This window comes from Macaca nemestrina, chromosome 7 (assembly GCF_043159975.1).
Source record: "Macaca nemestrina isolate mMacNem1 chromosome 7, mMacNem.hap1, whole genome shotgun sequence".
NCBI classification, from domain to species: domain Eukaryota; kingdom Metazoa; phylum Chordata; class Mammalia; order Primates; family Cercopithecidae; genus Macaca; species Macaca nemestrina.
In genome coordinates, this window is record NC_092131.1 from 66,930,075 (window position 1) to 66,948,398 (window position 18,324).

An 18,324-nucleotide genomic window follows, 5' to 3' on the forward strand; every position below is an offset into this window, starting at 1 on the left:
ACATTTTGTGGAAAATTTGCTATACAACAGTTCATAAATAAAACAGATATACAATGCATATGCTTTGATAAAAATACTTCTATTAAGATATTTGATTAACCTGAGTATAATCTTTATAATAGACTCTGAAACACATTTAGTAAAACGCATCAATCATTTTTTTAAAATATAAACAAACATATTAAAAGTGAAGACCAAAATATCTGAACAAGTGATGGGCATGGTGGAGAGGCAACTGAAAATATGCTGGATGCAGAAGGAGAGGCATGGCCAGGGCTCTGTGATCCATGCAGCCAGCAGGAGCAGGGAATAAGTGGGAGCCCCACACCTTCCCAGTTGGCAGGGCAGGAGCCGCACCCTCCTTGGCACAGTTACAGCCATTCAGCCCTGGCTGCCAACCTGGGGATCCCTGATTTTTCAGGGGCTTGGGAAGTCCCCTTGCTTCCCTGCTGCCTGGCCTATCCCCATTCCTGCTCCCGGCACCCTCTCTGACTTCAGAGTAAAGTTGAGGCTGAGCCCAGGTGCTGTCATGACCCGGCCGAGTGGGCAAGCCCTCGGAGCTGCACTCACTTGCCGGCCCCCAGCTGCCTAGGCCCCCTCTGCACTTTGGTCAATAACAAGCTTGGAAGGGAGGTCGAGGGAGCACTGAAGTCAACTTGGAGTTGGCCTGCAGGCAACTTTCAGCACAAATAGCCTGGGCAACATTTATAATATGATTGATAGCGGCAAGAGGCAAACAGTCTCCTGAGCAGAAATGGGTGGTTCCTTGGTGAGGTCTCACCTTCAAGCTAGGGACTGCCTGAAGCATGGGAGCCAAGCTGTAAGTTCTGGGTGAAGTCTTCAGCCTGAAGTGAGAAATTATAGTGCTATTTCCAGGTCTGCCCATGGTTGCCCATGATTCCCATAAAAACCCTGGACTCAGTCAGACTTAGGTATGTCAGGACTACTTGTCTATGGAAAGAAGCTATTCGCTCTTGGTCTCCTCTTTACTGACAGCTGGACACTCATCAGGACGACCTGCCTGTTGAAAGGAGCTACCTCTTTGGATCTCCTGAGAACTGTTCTGCCACTCAATGAAGCTCCTTTCTGCCTTGCTCACCCTCCAGTTGTCTGCATACCTCATTCTTCCTGGACATGGGACAATAACATGAGACCTACCAAATGGCGGGACTAAAAGAGCTGTAATACAAACAGGGCTGAAATACACCCCTGCCCCCACCATGTTGCAGGTCAAGAGAAGGAGAGAAGAGCTGCGGCTCTTCAGGGAGTCCAGACCTAGGGGTTCTCCAAGCCAGGGCTGTGACACCATCTTTGGGGTGCTGTGGTTCCTGGTGTCTCCAAGCTTCCAGATGCCACTATATTCCCCTTATCCAGATGAGAGTGCCTGCGGCAGAAGCTGTTTGCAGTACATCTGGTCCAGGTGCAACTTCCCATGAAGCTGTCTTCCTGTGCTGGTGCCTGGAGCTGCCCGCCCAGCCACAGCAGCTAGGGTTCCTTGCTGTGCGCAGTGGCTGGACCTCATGCTTGCTCACCCACACACCCCTCCCTGCTCCACACCTGGCTCACCCTTGGCAGGTGTGGAATCTAGCCTGGTTGCACAAACTGATTGTAGCCTGCCAGGTCAGGTGGGTGGAATGAACCCAGTGGGCATTTGTATTACTTGGGTCAAAGGAGCTGCCAGCCACAGAGGTTTCTGACTGGTGAAGCGACACCCCAAAGATCCTGTGACACAAGCTTAGTCACACACTTCCTAAAGTATGAAATGTCACCATTCCTCAAAAAGAAAGAAAGCATTATGATGAGTAATGAAACACAAAATATTTCCAAAAATAATTTCTACAGAATGCCACTTATAATGTTAATAAATGATATGTTAAAATATGGGAATATTTAACTAGTTTTCTCAAGGAGGCACCATTTTAACAAAAATTATGAAAAAATTAATGAGAAATAGTATTAACCAATTTTATTATATATTGTTTAACATTGTCTTCCAGCTCCCCCATTTACCCCCAAAAAATTATGGAAAATATTTGTAAAAATTACAGCTTGCCATTGATGTTCTTAGAGCAATAGAAATAAGTATTCCAACAGAAAAACAAAGAAAAGGACAAATGCAGATTACTTACATAAGAAGGATATAATTAATAAATGTTTTAATTAGTAACATCAAAAGTAATAGAAAATTCCCACAATTAAGCCAAACTAAAATGTTTTTTTTTTTTTTCATTTTTTGCTTGTGAACTAGTCTTGCACATTATTTTGGAAGAATACATTAATTTAGTACCATAAAAATTTTGTAATACAAATTAAAATCAATAAGATTTCAAAAATACATCTTTTTTGTAATTTTTAAGTCAATTTTTAGTGAAAATTGAGATATAATCAAGATAAAACAGATTTATTTGTAATCTACTTTCTCAAAAATTTAAAAATTGAAATGGCCAAATACAAAAAATGTTTAAACCAATTGTTATGCACCTATACAAGAGAATAATATAACCACTGAAATCTGGTAATTTTATTATTTTTATTTTTTTGAGACCTGGTCTCACTCTATCACCCAAGCTGGAGTGCACTGGCATGATCTCTGCTCACTGTAACCTCCATTTCCTGGGTCCAAGCCATTCTCCTACCTCAGCTTCCTGAGTAGCTGGGATTCCATGCATGCACCACGAACACCTAATTTTTGTGCTTTTGTTAGAGTCAGGGTTTCACCATGTTGGCCAGGCTGGTCTCAAAGTCCTAGCCTCCAGTAATCTGCCTGCTTCAGCCTCCAAAAGTGCTGGGATCACAGGCATGAGCCACAGTGCCCGGCCTTATTTTAATCAGAAAAAAATATATATAAATAGCATAATAAAAATAAGAGTAAAGCAATATAAGATCTTAATTTTGTTGTGTATATATATATATACACACACACACACTATATATAGACACATACAATATATATACATATACTATATATACACACTATATATATACTATATATGTATATTATATATGTGTGTGTATAGGAAAAACTTTACATCAGCTACGTTAGTTAGGGACTCTATATTTGTTATCTTAAATAGGTATTTTTAAATTCCATCCAACTTTCTCCATATTCCAAATTATAGAAACTTAACAAGTATTACACTTTTAATGAGAAAAAAAGATGTTTAATTTTCTGAAAACCTAAAATTTTAGAAAAAGAAAAATATCTAATAACCATAGAAATGTTTAGATCAGAGATATTTGTATGATTATTAAACCAATTTGTGAGATTTAAGAGCTAAATTTATCTTATGAAAGAACTACATAGGTATTTTTAAATTACTGACATTTTAAAAATTAGGCATACTAGTATTTCTATTTTTTTTTTTTTTTTTTTTTTTCTGGAGACGGAGTCCCACTCCATCAACCCAGGCTGGAGTGTGGAGTACAGTGGCATGATCTTGGCTCACTACAACCTCCGTCTCCTGAGTTCAAGCAATTCTCCTGCCTTAGCCTCCCAAGTAGCTGGGATTACAGGCGCACGCCACCACGCCTGGATAATTTTTTTTGACTTTTAGTAGGGACAGGGTTTCACCATATTGCCCAGGCTGGTTTTGAGCTCCTAAACTCAGACAATCTGCCAGCCTCGGCCTCCCACAGTGCTAGGATTACAGGCGTGAGCCACAGCACCTGGCCTTTAAATTTTTTGGAACTAAAAAAAAAAAAAAAAAAAAGTGGTCAGGTCCATAACATAGCAGGAAATTAAACTAATTACTACACACAGCATGGAATTGTTTCAAATGATGCTTTTAAAGTTAGAAAGTATTTTTAAGTGCATTTCAAAGTTTTTTCATAAAGCATAATTCACAAGAAAATAAAAGCCAAAAGTGATGCTTGTACTATGATTTCTTTGTATATTTTAATATGTTTGGAATAAAAACTGTTTTTGTTTAGCTGATCAAAGCTGTTTTGGTTTTCTTATTGAGGTGGTAGAACATCACCTGTGAATTTTTATAGAAGCCTGGGGACACACTCAGCAGGATCTAACTTTTTGTTGTGGGTAAAAACCATTTTTTCCTTTTATGTGAAAGTTTGCTCTTTATTTAGAAGAAGGAATCCCTTGGTGAGGTGAGTTTTAGCAGAAAAAAATACAATAAAACATACATCTTGAGAGCGGAAGGCATCAGTGAGGAATGCACAACTGAAGATCTATTCATCATTTATATTATTAGAAAAAGTTTTTATTTGAAGTAGATGATAGTTTTGCAAAAATATACTTGAACATGTAATATTAACTTTGTATTCATTTTATAATAGAGTTTATAAATCTTAGGTAATGGTAGGTTTAAAACTTCTGATTGCATTCTCCCTCCTATATAATTTAAACACTGCATAGTAATATCCACTTTAAATCTAATCCTATATGCTTGATATGATAGTATCTCAAGCCACACAGGATTCCAAATTTACAAACAACATGTTTTCAAATTGGACAGCGGTATTTTTTGTTTTGTTTTGTTTTATTTTTGTTACAAATAAAAATTATCTTTAAAATGAGGTTAATATTTTTGTAAGATGCTTAAGGAAGTAAGCGTTTATGTTACTATTATGGGTGAATAAGGCCCCTTAAATTCATAAGCCAATGTCTTAAGTCAAAGTACCTCAGAATCTTATCTTAATTAGAAATAGGATCATAGAGTCATTTCAGATGTAATTACTAAGATGAAGTCGTACTGTTATATGGTGGGTTCCTAGTCCTGTATAACTGGTGTCCTTATGGAGAGAGAAAGTTTGGATGTGCATGAGGGAGGAGGCCATGTGAAGATGGAAATTATGCTGCCATAAGCCAGCAAGCACTAGAGATTGCTGGAAAACTACTTGACGCTAGAAGAGAGGCATGGAACAAATTCTTCTGCAGAGCCTTAAATAGAGTATGGCCCTGTTGGACACCTAATTCTCAAACTTCTAACCTCTTGAAATGTTTGACAATAAATTTATGTTGCTGAAGCCACTCAGTTTATGGCATGTTGTAACTGTAGACCCAGAAAACTACTACAGTTACCAACAGAATGAAGTGTCAGTTACAAATTCAACTTTATAAGTATTAAATAAAGTAGATGTCAACATTGGTAAAGCAAGTTTGCTATGGGTATTTAATTCAAGGCAGGTCCAGTTTATAATCACTTTCAAAATACTGTCTGGTTACATTTGGGCAGATAGGATGCTATATGTAATTACATTCAGATAATTACTTTATGAGTCCCACACAACTATATTCAGGCATACCTCATTTTATTAGACTTCACTTTATTGCACTTCACAGATACTGCATTTTTTTTTTTTTTTTTTTTTTTTTTTTTGAGACGGAGTCTCGCTCTGCCGCCCAGGCTGGAGTGCAGTGGCCTGATCTCAGCTCACTGCAAGCTCCGCCTCCCGGGTTTACGCCATTCTCCTGCCTCAGCCTCCCAAGTAGCTGAGACTACAGGCGCCCGCCTGGTCGCCCGGCTAGTTTTTTGTATTTTTTAGTAGAGACGGGGTTTCACCGTGTTAGCCAGGATGGTCTCGATTTCCTGACCTCGTGATCCGCCCATCTTGGCCTCCCAAAGTGTTGGGATTACAGGCTTGAGCCACCGCGCCCGGCCAGATACTGCATTTTTTTGCATGGAAGGTTTACAGCAACCCTGTATTAAGCAAGTTTATCAGCATCATTTTTTTTAAATAACATGTGCTCATCTTGTGTCTCTGTGTTATATTTTGACAATCTTCACAATATTTCAATCATTTATTTTCATTATTATTGTATCTGCTATGGTAACCCGTGATCAGTGATCATTGATGTTGCTATTGTAATTGTTTTGGAGTGCTACAAACTGCACCCATATATGATGGTAAGCTTAATTAATCAATGCTGTATGTGGACTGACTGCTTCACCAATCAGTTGTTCCCCTATCTCTCTCCCTCTTCTCAGGCCTTTCTATTTCCTGAGACATAACAATCTGAAAATGAGGCCAATTAATAACCCTACAATGGCCTCTAAGTGTTCAACTGAAAGGAATAGTAGCACATCTCCCACTTTAAATCAAAAGCTATAAATGATGTTCAGTGAGGAAGATACATAGAAAGCTCAGACAGGATGCAATCTAGGCCACTTGTGCTGAATAGTTAGCCAAGTTGTGAAAACAAAGGAAAAATTATTGAAGGAAATTAAAATTGCTACTCTCTTTAATTCTGTGAAGCATCAGGGTGATGGGAAAGCTTCAGAGGAAAAGGTTGAAATTAGCAATTGTTGGCTTATGAAGTTTAAGGAAAGAAGTCATCCTCATAACCTGAGTGCAAGGTAAAGCAGCAAGTGCAGATGTAGAGGCAGCGGCAAATTTTCCAGAAGATCTAGCTGAGATAATGGAGGAAGGTGGCTATGCTAACAACAGATTTTCAGTATAGATGAAACAGCTTTCTGTTGGAAAAAGATGCCATCTATAACTTTCATGGCTGGAAAGAAGTCAATGCCTAGCTTCAAAACTGCAAAGGATTAGTGCAGAGAGGCAGATCTCTTGTCAGGGACTAATGCAGCTGGTGACTTTAAGCTGAAGCTGATGCTCACTTACTGTTCTGAAAATCCTAGAACTCTTAAGAATTATGCTAAGTCTTCCCTGCCTATGCTCTATAAATGGAACAATTTCCATTTTGCTGGAAACAGAAGAGAGAGCTGGATCATAGCACAACTGTTTACAGCATAGTTTACTAAATATTTTAAGCCCACTGTGGAGACCTACTGCTCGGAAAAAAAATTCTTTGAAAATATTACTTACATAACAATGCACCTGATTACCTGAGAGCTCTGATGAAGGTGTACCAGGAGGTTCATGTTGTTTTCATGCCTCATAATACAACATCCATTCTGCTACACATAGGTCATGGAGTAATTTTGACTTTCAAATCTTTTTATTTAAAAAGACATTTTATAAGGCTCTAACTGCTATTCATAGTAATTCCTCTGATGGATCTAGGCAAAGTGAACTGAAAATCTGGAAAGAATTCACCAATTTAGATGGCATTAAAATATTTGTGATTCATGAGAGGAAGTCAACATATGAAGGTTAATAGGATTTTGGAAGAAGTTGATTCCAACTCTCATAGATAATTTTGAGGTATTCAAAACTGCAGTGAAGGAAGTAATTGCAGATGTGGTAGAAATAGCCAAATAAATAAAATTGAAAGTGGAGCCTGAAGACGTGACTGAATTCCTGAAATCCCATGATCAAACTTGAACAAATAAGGTGTCAATTCTTACGCATTGGCAAAGAAAGTGCTTTCTTGAGATGAAGTCTACTTCTGGTGAAGGTGCTGTGAACACTGTTGAAATGACAGAAAAGGACCTAAAATATTGTATAAACTTAGTTGATAAAGCTGCGTCAGGATTTGAGAGGACTGATTCCAATTTTGAAATAAGTTCTACTGTAAGCTAAATGCTATTAAACAAAAGTGTGTGCTACCAAGAATTCTTACATGAAAGGAATAGTCAATTGATTCAGCAAATTCATCGTTGTCTTATTTTCAGAAATTTCTACAGCCACCCCAAACTTCAGCAACCATTATTCTGATCAGTCAGCAACCATTCATATTGAGGCTAGACTCACCTCTAGCCAAAAAATTACAACTCGCTGAAGGCTCAGATGAGATGATCATTGGCATTTCATAACAGCAAAATACTTTTCATTAAGGTATATGCATTTTTAGATACAATGCAATTTCACACTTAATAGACTACAGTATTGTGTAAACATAACTTTTATGTGTACTGAGAAACCAAAAATTTGTGTGACTCGCTTTATTACTATATTCACTTTGTTGCCCTGGTCACGGAACTGAACCTATAACCTCTCCAGGGTATGCCTGTGTTTCAAAAAAGAAGTCTTAAGAACATTACCTAACTTCCTGAAAAAATATTAGATTTTAAGCTTTGCATCATTTTATTTGCTGTGACTCAGCACATAATAAATGTGTCTCTTGATATGACTTTCTTCCCAGATAATTAAGAATGAAGTTTCTTTCATGTAGATGGGTAGCAATTTTGTTAATGGTGATAAAAAAAATGCTGATCAGGAAGAGATGAGTCAATCAGCTTCAAAGAAACTTAAGAAAAATCAATATATTTATTAAAAATGAGCAGTTCACAGTAAGCACAGATGAAGATGAATTATTCTGTGTTATGTGGAATATCACCACAGGGAACAATTTCACTGAACTGTAAGAATGGTGAGGGATGAGGAGGGTGCCTGTTGGGGACCCCTGGTGCTTCTACAATTTAATAAAAGATAAAGAATTGATGAGTGACTCAGATTTCTTAGTGTAAGATGCTCCTATTTACTCAGTAATAATTTTTGACAATTCAATTTTCTAAGAAAAAATAATTAATCTTTTGCTGTCCACATTATTTGGCATGATATTTATGGAGTTTTCCAAAATATTCTATTTTAAAACGCACTAAGACTTTATTTTTATACAGTAGATACATTTATATAAAGTTAAGGTATTTCAAGATAAACAAGACAAATTGAAATAAAAAAACTTGATTTCCATTCTGCGTACAATATTCTCTATAATTACAATGTAGGTTTTGGCCACTTGTTTTGACTAACATAGCTATGCCATCATTTAAATGTCTGTATGCCTTTGTCTTTTGTAAATTAAAATTCAGACATACAAAGAAATATAATAAGGAGAGTTAGGAGAGCAGTGATAAAAGATAAAATGGCACCAAAGTATTTCCTAAATAAGGGATAGTGGTTTTCTTCTATTTGTTTGCTTTTTGTAAACAATATTTTCTTATATACTATTTTCTCTTGCAAAGATGTTAATAATAACCGCAGAGTGGGTAAGTTAATTTTGTTTATTCACTCTCTGATATCAATGCTTCTTTGTTCATTAAGAAGATCTTTCTTCTAAGCCTTTTAATTTTCTGTCAAGCGTAGAGTTTTCCTATTATTTGCAAATCTGTGCTAAACTTATATTTGTACCTAAGGTATAGTGTATCCACCAAATGTCATTCTAAAGTATGCATATTTAAAAATCTGTAACATATATATGTATATATTTGAGAAAAAAATACATATATTCTGTTTTGGGAGTGATAATACTACTAATTTTTTTTTTAAATAATTAAAACTCAAAGTCAAAAATTAGTACAATTTTACAGGATATGTGAAAAATTGTCTTCCAAATAAAAAAGTAAAATAGTTTAAAAATATACCTAACTTGTTTTATCATGGTTAATATATACTTCTAAAAGTGATAAAACTTAAAATAGTTATTTTTATTTACTTTTTTTTCTTTTGGAGATGAGGTCTTATTCAATAATATTTTTAAAAATATTTTCTTTCAAGTTTCAACCCTACTAGAGTAATAGTAATAGTATTGATTGTACTTTAAAGTGAAATAGTTTGTCTACATAATAATTTTAAGTATTTGCATAAGGATGTTTGCAATTTTAAAAATAATTTGCTGCCATTACATTCTCTTAAATCTTGAATTTTCAGTTAGCTAAGTGCATCAATATAGGAGACAAAAAAATGTGATTTAGTTCAGATCAGAACCAAAGTCCTCTTTCTCAAGATACTCTCTTTATTGTCCACGTTTTAGTTTTTCTATACTTAACCATTTTCTTTTTCTCTATCTAAAAGAATGAATTTTACTCTTACACTAAAGAATAAATGGTGTAAGTATTCTCACTCTTTTCTAAAGTAACATTTATTGCTAAAACCTGTTTCACAGGATTCTAATTTTGAATAACGAGCAAGAAACTAAATAAAGAATCTATAAAATCACGTCTTTCATAGGTGTCTTTTATATAATAAATTAATAAAGATATAGATCATGTAAATTTAAGAAATATGTTAATTGAAATAAAATGTTAAGTTAATCAAAATCATACTAGGATGTTTATAACTAATACTAGTACAAATAATGAGAGATACAAATATATTGCAAATGTATGACTAGTAGTTCTAAATAAAGGATGTTTTGTCAGTTTACTCATTTAATATTTTATCTTTTATGCTTTTCGAGAGTAATATACATTCAAGAAGTAAAAAGCACAAGTCGACAGTTTGATTAATATTTACATATTTAATCGCAAACTAGAAAATGATATAGAGTATTTCACCCAAGAATGTTCCTTTATGTTCAGTTTTAGTCAACATCCACATCTGCCCCTCTTTGGAAAGCTTTCTTTCACTTTCTAGCACCATCAATTAGTTTTGCCTATTCTTGAACATAATCTTTACTAAGACAGAGAAAGCTGTGTTAGTCGTCAAGTTCTCATCACAGAACAATTTATTATCAGTTATACTTAATCACAAGCTTCTCTAGTAAAACGTATGGCAGTGCTACTCCAGCAATAGCACTGACAGAGTAAAATGTCAGATCATAACACCTGTATGCCTATATATTTTGCTCCATGGAGCACTGTAATTTGTGCACAAAGAAGCAAAAGGAAAAAACAAACTTTGGAGAAAGTTGTAGCTTTCATAGGACAAACAGACAAATGATTATTGGTGGAATATGCCCAACTATGAAGAAGTTCACTTTGTGTGATTTATAGGACATTACTCTCAGAGAGGGATTTTCTCGTCTTCATTTACTCACAGAATCCTTGGGAAAAAAATCAAGGAGCCTGCCTTTATAAATGCTTTGTGTATATATACTTTGGATTAACATATATAAGGAGTTATGCTGGAGCTTTCATGTACAAGCAGAGATGGAAAAGGCAACCTTCAACCTGCTCAAGGTAAATTTAGATCCTTTTGTACAGCCTCTGGAAATTCTGCCCTTTATAGAAAAGAGACTTTAAGAATCCTGTACAATGGACCAGGGAAGCAACAAAGAAGCATTCTCCCCAGCGTTTTTGATGGAAAAAAAAGCTCACTTTCCCTTAAAGAATCAATAAATAGGCTGGGTGCGGTGTCTCACGACTGTAATTCCAGAACTTTGGGAGGTTGAGGTGGGAGGATCACTTGAGGTCAGGAGTTCAAGACCAGCCTGGCCAACATGGTGAAACCCTGTCTTTACTAAAAATACAAAAATTAGCCATGCATGGTTGTGGGCACTTATAATCCCAGTAACTCAGGAGGCTGAGGCAGGAGAATCACTTGAACCCAGGAGGCATAGGTTGCAGTGAACCGAGATCATGCTATTCATTGCACTTCAACCTGGGCGACAAGAGTGAAACCCCACCTCAAAAAAAAAAAAAAGAAAAAAAAATCAATAAATACGTCTGCATATGCATACATGCAGACACCAAATTTTCATGGATTTTGATGTAAGGGCAGTCCTAGTCTAGAAATTAATATTAAAATACTACCTTAAGACTAGTGAAACTCAGTGAAAATGCAAAAGCATAATCCATATTATTGAAACATCTTTTCAAACCTTATAAACCCACAAATAAATACTCACTAGAACAGCTCTGTTAGGTAGTTTATTCTAATCCCCATGAATGTGAATTTAATGTGATATCATGCTCTAATTTTGTTACATCATATGACAAAAGAGATTTTTCAAATCTAATTAAAGTTACTCATTAATGTATTGTGAGTTTTAAAAAGAGAGGATGTCTGCGTGAGATTGTCTGTGTGAGGGATATTGCAAGTGTGAAAAAGATTTGACACTCCATTACTGGTTAGAAAATACAGGGAGCTACATAAGGAGAAATGTGAGCTGCCTTTCAAGGCTGAGAGCCGTCCCCAACTGACAGTCCTCATTAATTGAGGTCCTCAGTCTCAAAAAGACTGAATTCTACCAAAAAAATGGAATGAGCTTGGAAGCAGAATTTTCCCTAGGTCCTATTGATGAGTCTGGTTATGCCAATACTTTGGTTCCAGCCCCCTAAGACCTTAGCAGAGAATGTGCAGGAGCCTGTATCAGGACAATTCTCTAGGAGACCTCGGACAGACTAAGTTTTTCCTGCTTTCTTGCTTATAGTACTCAAGAATAACTGTAAATGTGCTGGCAATGCAGTATCTTGAAACAGGGGGAACTTTCTGAAAAAGTCTGAGCCTTGTTCCTAGTCTCCCTCCTAGGAGACTTCCAGGAACAGTCCCGGTATTGTTCTTCTCTCCCCTGGGAGCAAGATGTCCTTCAAATCTTTGCCCAATGAGTCATGTGACCCCTGAATGTATAACCTAGGGTGGGCTGCTTTTTTCCGGGTCTCTCAGCTGTGGTGGAAGTGGGGTACCTGCAGTTGAGACTTCTTCCACCCTGGGAAGCCATCTTGAGCCTTGAGAACTGGCTTGCAATGAATCCTGGACCTCTTTTGTCCCTTGCTGCCTACCTATTAGGTAATACATCCACTTCATGTAACCGGTTGCATATGAGTGTGTTATGTCTCACTGGACTCAGAGAAGTTGGTATTAGTTTGGTGCAAAAGGAATTGTGGTTTTTGCATTGTTGGAATTTGCCGTTTGATATTAGAATACATTCTAAAATAAATGTAGTTATGTTATACATCATTTTAGTGGGCATTTCTTGTTTTATGGTTTTTTTCTTTTTTCTTTTTTTTTTTTTTTTTGCTAATGACTTATTTGCTGTCTATTTTATGTTTATTTTAGACTATGGAAATGATGTTGGACAAAAAGCAAATTTGAGCATTTTTCTTATTCGAGTTCAAAATGGGTCGTAAAGCAGCAGAGACAACTCACAACATCAAAAACACATTTGGCCCAGGACCTGCTAACAAAGGTACATTGCAATGGTCGTTCAAGAAGTTTTGCAAAGGAGATGAGAGCCTTGAAGATGAGGTGCATAATGGCCATCTATTGGAAGTTGACAACAACCAATTCAAAGCAATCATTGCCTGGCGTGGTGGCTCATACCTGTAATCCCAGCACTTTGGGAGACCGAGGCAGGTGGATAACTTTGAGCTTAGGAGTTTGAGAACAGCCTGAGCAACATGACGAAACCCTGTCTCTACTAAAAATACAAACATTAACTGGGCATGGTGGTGTGCACCTGTAATCCCAGCTGTCTGAGGCTGGATAATCATTTGAACCCTGGAGTCAGAGGTTGCAGTGAACCAAGATCGCTCCACTGACAGCCTGGACAACAGAGCAATACTCCATGTCAGAAAAAAATATGTGTACACACATATATATATGTGTGTGTGTGTGTGTGTGTATGTGTGTGTGTGTATATATATATATATATAAAGGTGTGTGTGTGTATGTGTGTGTGTGTATATATATATATATATAAAGGTCGTCATCACCGTTTGGTGGTCTGCTGCTGGTCTGATCTACTACAGCTTCCTGAATCCAGGGGAAACCATTACATATGAAAAGTATGTTCAGCAAATGGATGAGATGTACCAAAAACTGGCCTGCAGCTGACATTGGTCAACAGAAAAGGCCCAATTCTTTCCCACAACAATGCTCAACTACATGTCGCACAACCAATGCTTTGAAAGTTGAATAAATTGGGCTAAAAAGTTTTGCCTCATCCGCCATGTTCACCCTGACCATGCTACAGTCTTAACAAAATTTTCATGTTACATAACATGGCTTGGTATTTTTCTAACATTCATTAAGAGTTCCATCACCCTTTTTATGTAGTCCCAAAACTATCACCATAATTTTTGTTATAAAAGTACTCATTCCTGGTATTAAATATTTTATCTGTCAATTTACCCAAGCTGTGCAGCTGTAAAAGGATTCTAAAGTTTCAGCATCTTACAAGAACAAATATTTATTCGTCATTCATGTTATATATGCATTACTGATTGAGTTCAGTTAACTCTTCTACTTCTTCATGAAGGGGCATAGGCTGAAGAAATAGCTTAAGATACATTGCTGGCTATAAGAAATAGCTTAAGATACATATCTCTTACCAGAGGTAAAGGGGAGAATACAGAGGAACCTAATGATGACTCTTCTAGTAAAAATGAATCTCCTCCATTTATATTTCTTTAACCAAAGCAAGTCCCACAGTCAAGCATATTATCAATGAACAAGCATGTATAATCTTTCCACAAGAAAGGGAAGTTTATATTTTGTACATTATAAGTTAGCAGCAGCAGCAGTGTTTTTCACTTTTTCATTCCTTTTTTTTTTTTTTTTTTGTCTTTAATGGATATAATTCCTTCAAATATTCCTGAAGTAGATGCTTTGGACTTTGTGTTGTACAAAAGAAGCCCATTCCTTGTTCTCAGTAAGCTCAAAATTTACAAAATGAGATAAATGCTTTGAAGATACATGGAAATGATGTGATTGAAGATGAACAGATTGTAACCAGGTGAAGAGTAGAAGGGAGTTCTTTCTGCTAAGACAGAGTAGATGTTATAAGAACAACCCTCCTACCAAGTCCTAATTAGGATAGTTAGATAAAATTCAAAATCCACCTGTTTGGAGTTACTACAGAGAAACAAAGGCAGCTGAATCACAGTCTTCTTCAAGGCACCAGAGAGAGGGGAAGTACATTTTGGTGAACCTAACATGTCACCAACTTTGCCCTCAAGAGTTTTTGCCAATTTGTATCCAGCCTGTGTATGGTTGAAAGGCAAGCAGAAGGTGCTACAAATGGCTGAAAAGTTTGGTAGTTTAGGTAGTCTTACGAGACTGAGAAGGCCGAAAAAATATTCACAATTTCCAAAGCAGCCAGAGTATAAAAGTTAAGAACCCAGACAGAATGAGAGACAAAGAGAATAAAGAGTGAACATCATTTTCATTCTTTTTTTTTTTTTTTTTTTTTTGTTTTGTTTTTTTGAGACGGAGTCTCGCTCTGTCGCCCAGGCTGGAGTGCAGTGGCGCGATCTCGGCTCACTGCAAGCTCCGCCTCCTGGGTTTACGCCATTCTCCTGCCTCAGCCTCCCGAGTAGCTGGGACTACAGGGGCCTTCACCTCACCCAGCTAGTTTTTTGTATTTTTTAGTAGAGACGGGGTTTCACCGTGGTCTCGATCTCCTGACCTTGTGATCCGCCCGCCTCGGCCTCCCAAAGTGCTGGGATTACAGGCGTGAGCCACCGCGCCCGGCCTCATTTTCATTCTTGAGCCATTTCTTAATTGGTAAGCAGGGCAGGAATGAGAAAGTGAGGAGATTCCAGCAGCCTCATAGAATGATGGAAAAAATAAGCAGATTTCAGGGTTTTCCAAGAAGAGAATTCAGCTGAGATCCTTGGAAACCTGCCTCTAAAAGTAAGTAGCACTGGGAACACAAGGGTTCTATAATGAACAAAATCCATCTTGGCTTAGCTCCATGCTGTGATAAAGTGATTTTCTCCGGCTTTAATTGCGTACTAGACATAAAGATAACTTTTTTTGTGGAATGATAACATCTTACAGAGTTGGCAATATTTTTTTTCACACAATGTGTAGTACTTAATAAAAATTTACCAGTCACACCAGGAGACAGAGCTATAAGGCCAAAAAAAAAAAAAAAAAAAAAAAAAAAAAAAAAAATTCAGTGGAGCAGAATCACATTAGACCTAGTTACTACCGTGATCACAATGATTATTATTATTATTTTTTGAGATGGAGTCTTGCTCTTGTTGCTTAGGCTGGAGTGCAACTCTTGACCTCGTGATCTGCCAGCCTTGGCCTCCCAAAGTTCTGTGATTACAGGTGTGAGCCACTGTGCCCAACCTGATTAAATTTAAATATATGAAAAATTAAGATATATGACAGCAATAGTAAAATATTTAAAAGCATGGTAAATGAAATGTCTTAAGGTCTTTCATTATTTAGAAATTGCTAGAATATGTAATCTAGATAAGAATGTAGCTTGTTAAGGATGCATATTATAGTCTCTAAAGAAAACACTAAGTTGTCAAATATTGCATAACTAACAAGCTAACAGAGGAGATATTTACGTAGCAATATTTGATTAGTTGCTATTTTGATTTTTCTTCATGTTTGATTAGAACAAGATGTTAATGCTATCCAGTGTCTCTGGGCATGAAGTTGGTGGACAGCTACTGAAAGAAGCACAAAAGAACAAATTGCAGAATCCAATTTCTTGATTAGAATCCCAGTTCCACCACTTAGTATCTACATGATCTTAAAACATTCTTAACCTGCTATATCATCATTTCATCATCTATTGTCACACAGTGATAATAATAATGATTATGGAATAGATTTTAGTGAATATTAAATAAGACATCCATATCAATACACTAACAACAATCCCTGGCACAGAGTTTGTGCTTAAAAATATTATTCATTATTACAAAAATATTTAAAATCTACTAATTTCAGTTTTTCTACTCAGACTTTCTAAGTGGCTGAGGGCCAGAAGAATAATTAATTAAATGCTTATTTTGAGAAACACTACAATATACACAATGCAAATTAATATTCAATCAAGTTCTTTTAAATGAACTAAAATAAAACAAATATAGTTAAGAACTTTGAAAATTTGGTGCATACTATATCATATTTAAAATAAAATTAAAACTGATTGCTTTGACATTTCTAACATATGACCATGATTGTACTGTTACAGAGTCTCAATCCTAAATGAACTATTTAGCTTGAAGAAAAGCTTTTAATAAAACTTAAAACATATATTTAAAATGGAAATCAAAAAACCTTCCACTGAATGTGATGACTGAGTTTATATTGTACCAGTCAATTTCATGTTGAATAATTTCTAAACTGTAAAGGCTTAAATAGTACAGCTATGACCACAATGTATACATTTTACACACCCATTGAACATTTTCTGGAGTAGCTTGATGTGCTGTGCATTATGAAGCAAATAGATAAGTGAAGCTCAAATTTGGTTATTTATTTTGTTTGTTTTTTTTTGTCTTCCATTTACTTCTCTACATCAGGTAGGTAGAAAAAATATGTTTTACTGGTGAACAGAATTCACTTGCCACTAATAGTTGGCTAAAAAATGGACAAATCCTGGATTAATTGGTTTATAAAAGGAAAACTAAGTGGTAAGTTAGCTCAAACAAAATATATTATTACATGAAGTTTTCCCTAAGGAAGAGTTTGCTAGCTGTAACCTGAAGCTATCTGAAGTCTCAGCCCATGTGCTCACCTCAGATACAACATAATTCTTCAGTAAATGGTGAAGACATTATTCTTTCTAGATTTAGAAAGATTTATTACAGGAAATATTCAGGTGTAAGGAATTGAATGAAACAGAATAAACAAATAATTACCAATTCAAATCAGTGGTGAACATCTTCATTACTATTCAAAAAGTAGTTTTTGTCTTAATAAATCCATATTAATTTTCTCAGTTTTCTAATATATGACTAACTTTGTTTGATAATCATTCCATTTAGCATCGATATTATTTCTGAGTTTGAAAAACAAACTCTGGATTTTGAGAAGCATAATTTGTATGCTTAAAACAAAGTTTCTGTTTCAGTTAATTGAACAGCTTATATGGACTTGCAGTGAGTGAGTAAAATAGAAATATCGTTATGCTAGACTTCTAATCTGAGCCCTGTTATGGGAAAAATGCTATTAAATACCACTGGCATATTGCTATGCACAGACCCTGTATTTTCTATGTTCAAACAACTCTTTCTTTGTTTGGTAGGCTGAAATGGAATGAAAGAGCATGAATTGAATATTTCGTGCTGTGCAGGTATGTATAATTCATAATCAACTTCTTCAAAAAGAAATAGATAAGAAGTACTGAAAGCTATAAATGAAATATTTCTATATTTAACAGATACACTGCATAAAGATCTTTTAAGGTTTATCTGCACTGATGCCGAAAAATTACAAAAATAACAAGCCACTAAGTATGAATCAGACAGAGAGAGAAATAGAAAAGAGTTAAACAGAACAATGGATAGCTGTCCATATAAAACATAGAAGTAGTTTTCTCTCAAGTAACAAAATGTTAGCAAAGTTTGTAGCAAGATATTTGAGTCAATTACTCACTTCTTCCCTTTTTTCTTGTGAATGCAATGTGAATGGTAAAGTTATTAAAAGAGGATATTTCAAAATTCCTCTTAAAATGTTAAATTAAAGATAACTATGGTCAGTTCCTTCCCTCACTCAAGTGTTCATTCATTTATTAATTCCACAAATCTTTATCGAGCAGCCACCATTTATCAGTGTTTATAAATGGAGTGACCATGTAATTTATAATCCAAACTAAGACAACTTTCAGTGTAAAGAGGAGACAAACATAGAATATTTTGGCGACAGTTCAAAAGTAAAACTGGCTCTTGCAAAACAGGCTTATATGAACACCCCCTTATAAAACTTGCTCTTTGAACTTAAGGACTTCATAGCGTATCATTTTATACTCAAAAAGGAACATAAAACTCTAACGCGGTATGACAACCACATGAGCACCTCCAGGATGATAGAAATGTGTGTAGGATG

At 35.9% G+C, this 18,324-nt stretch overlaps 1 long non-coding RNA gene across 1 annotated transcript in view; it reads left to right on the top strand.

The window, feature by feature from the left end:
* The window catches only part of LOC139364304 (uncharacterized), a 258,125-nt gene extending 244,981 nt beyond the window's left edge, over positions 1-13,144 (top strand). The window contains exon 3 of the long non-coding RNA XR_011625916.1: positions 12,583-13,144. This is a non-coding gene — a long non-coding RNA (uncharacterized lncRNA). The remainder of the gene's footprint in view (positions 1-12,582) is intronic.
* The last annotated feature ends 5,180 nt before the right edge of the window (positions 13,145-18,324 follow it).